We start from the raw sequence: 3,676 nt of genomic DNA on the forward strand, positions 1-3,676 counted from the left end.
CTTGCTTAAATAACGACAAAGACACACATTTTTATTGTAATTATATAAAAATGAGACGAATATTTAAATGATTTTAAAGCTTGCTTGATTTGCTCCAGTTCAAACAATTTGTATTTACTGACTCAAAACTTAGCGATTAAATGGAAAGCTTCTTGCCAGTTATTCTAGTCCGATCTACGCCCTCGACTTGCGAACTGGTAATAAATTTAAATTTAGAATTATTTTAACTTCTTTTCTGACGTTCTAAAGTGTACGTATTTACCTATATTAATAAAGTTATTTTGACTATGACTATATTTTTAATAAGACTTTAGAACTAAAAAAAAATATCACAAATTTACTGCTTTCATATATTTCTATAGTCCAATAACACTCAATCTATTAACGACGTTAAGCTAACGAATGCTTTTGACTTTAAAAAATAAAATAAATTCCTTGAAAATAGAACCTGCCAGCAGCGAATTGGAAAAACGATTTGCCTTTCCAACCATTCCGTCAAGCTTCATTTTTCCAAATCGTGTTACAATTTTAGAGTTTTTCAACTTTAGAACGTTCACTGGACACAGTTGTAAAATTTAGGTGTTCTATAGTTAAAGTGTAGCTAGGCATAGTTATGCTATTAACAACCGTATCTCTTGGATATAAAGTTTAAAATGGGGTGACTGTTATTGGAGAACAAAGCCCTGTCACTATTGTTGCTCGATAAAGTTTAATCAGAATAAGTTAGTGTTGCGTGCGTTGTGCATTCATTAGCTGTGACTGTGAGCTGAGTATTGAAGTAAAGCTGGTTTGTTTCACAAGATAACAATGGAACAATGTAAGAAATTTAAAAGCGGCGTCAAAGTTAATTAAAGTCATATTTTTTCGTGTATACGCAATGTGTTGCGCATGTCTGTATCTAAATTCAAGATTTTGACTTATTATGTTTGTTCTCCATTGTTTGTGTAAAATCTATATTGTAGGAAATGTGTAACGTATCTGTGGTCCTTGTATATGTTATATGGAATTCTTGGGTATGGCGTTATGTATCATTTCACAGATAAACTCATATCGGGCACGGTAGCCCATCGCATGGCATGGACTAATATATATATATGATGTTATTACCACATGGCAATAATAGATCATTTGCGATATTTTATTGTACATTACAAAACAAATGTCAATATCACATGACACATGACACATGACACATGACAAATAGGGTAAGGTTCAGAGACGAGACTTGCTAAGTAAGGAACAAAATAAAAATAGATTGTTCATATTGGCAATGTACAATAATAAATAACTTTAAGAAAACATCGCGACTTGACTCTGACTCTTACAATAACACTGATATTGTTCGAATTTGTTTCTTGACTGTTTTTTGATAACGTTAGCTTTAAGAAAATATATTCTATAATATTTTAGTACGTACAATTTTTTTTTATGTTTCAGTTTGTGGAGCACAAACAAACAGATATTCTCGTTCCGTGCTCATACAGTATATCCAATTATATTTCCTACAATTTCACTTAACCTGAGTTGGCAGCCGGCCGCGCCCTAAAAACTAACGGCTGAAGCAACTATTGTAAAACCGCATAACTACTGCGGCTACTGCCATAATAAAATTAGCCATGAAATCTATTTGCGTTGGCAACATTTCAAGCGCTTGCATAACATTTTTTCGCGGTCTCAAACTAGAATAGACCTAGTTTTAATTTAATTGTTTGTAAGATATTTGTACAAGTAGGTCCGTTAATTAAAATCTCATTATTCGTATGTAATGTCTAATGGCTTATAATACATTTTCGATTACTTAAACTTGAACATTGTTTAAGATATCGATTCTCTCAAATTTAGTTTAAAAGTTGTCCATGTGTTAGATATGGTGTTGCCATCTAACACTTTCCAATTTATCCGCTTAACCATTTGTTGATTGAGGGATTGAACTTACGACCTCACGGAAGAGGGTCGCTTGCTGGAACCATTAGGCTCACATTGCTCCTTTACTATTTAATCTACTAAGATATCATATTCTATAACATATTTAGTAGTATAAATAAAACTGTAAGTAGAAGAAGCGGAAGCACACGCGTGGACTCGCGTCGGCGGTTAGGTCAGGCGCATGTAGAAATGGTCTCCTCCTTCCACACTTGAATATCGAAAAGGAGACAGAGTGGTGTTTAAGGAATGGGTGCGCTTATCACAGAAAACGAGTACCTACAGAGAGGACTATAGGTAATTGGATGGCGTGAACAGTAGTTATATGTAATACAATCAAATATACAATATTCACAATTTTCTTAACCTACAAAGTAATAATAAAAATTATTAAAAAGTAATACAAATTTCAAAAGTTCGGCACCTTTGGCAGTATACCTTTCACGCATTTCCCCGCTGTATTGCGATATTTATTCGTTCAGCCGGGAAAGCTACAGCTCTGATAATATATATATAATATATAATATATGTTATACTCATGGCATGCAAATAGCAACTCATTACTTCAATTTAGTTTTAATTAGATCCATTTAATAAACTTGAAAGTATTCTATTCTCCTCCGACAAATAAAGCATTAGTCAACTGAATCAACTCTTAACGAGGCAGTAGAAAGCAATTGCTTTGCAGGTCACAAATACTTGATTCGCATGCGAACGTCAATGTTTATACAAGACTCCTTTGTAGCAAACAGCTCTTGCACTTGTCTTTACAAAACACAACCTTTCTGCTGGCATTTACGTACTGTGCGAACAAATACTTTGATCAAGAAATAGATTGAAATACGTTTATAAATATTTGATAAAATAGGTTTATAGTCTAGTTCACAATTTATGTTCACTTTATAGATAAAATATTCTGTTATTATTAAGTTCGGAATTAATCGGCCAGCGGTGAATCCCCAAAATTATTTAAATAACTTTAATTAATTACTAGTATATTTAAGACTTAACTGGAAATAATTATTTTATCGGCCCGATATGATGTATACGACAAATAACCTATATTATAGACTTATTGCTATTTGAGAATTTGACGGATACGATGTGAGGTATCCGTTTAAAGCTGTTGGTGTCTGTTGGTTGCGTCAGAGGGGTACAGTTATTGGTTATACAAGGCAAGGGAGTGCAATAGATATGTAACATAGGGGTACGTTTATTATCAATGTAATGAAATAAAAACAAAAAAAACTCGGTTGCGAAGGATTTTAATACAATAGTTGTATGAGCCAGTGTCAGCCTAATTAAGAATTGTCAACTATTGCAAACAACCGCTATTTGCAAACAATCACCCCTGTATTATTTCTAAAATATATATTAAGTTTACGAGGCGATTAAAGTAATTTAGAATTCATAATTCAAGTGAATTGAAAATACCGCTATGTGCTTGGTTTGAAACTCAGTGTAAATATCTATCTTAATTAGGTAATTCAAGATAGGGGGCGTATATAGTTTATAGTAATTTTTACATTATATTTTAAGCATGCTTCTATATTATAGTTTTTTTAAACCTTAATAGAAAACTCTAGTTTCGGACGTTTCTCACGTTATCGGTGTTTGGGTCTACATCATCCCAACCCGGTGGTGCGTAAAAGCATCAATTATTACTCATTCCCGACAAGAAAAGGCCGTAGAAGACCCCGACATATCCTATCGGATCTGGACAATTCAATAACCGAAGCTTAAGACAAATTAT

Source organism: Pieris rapae, chromosome 17 (assembly GCF_905147795.1).
Source record: "Pieris rapae chromosome 17, ilPieRapa1.1, whole genome shotgun sequence".
Taxonomy (NCBI): domain Eukaryota; kingdom Metazoa; phylum Arthropoda; class Insecta; order Lepidoptera; family Pieridae; genus Pieris; species Pieris rapae.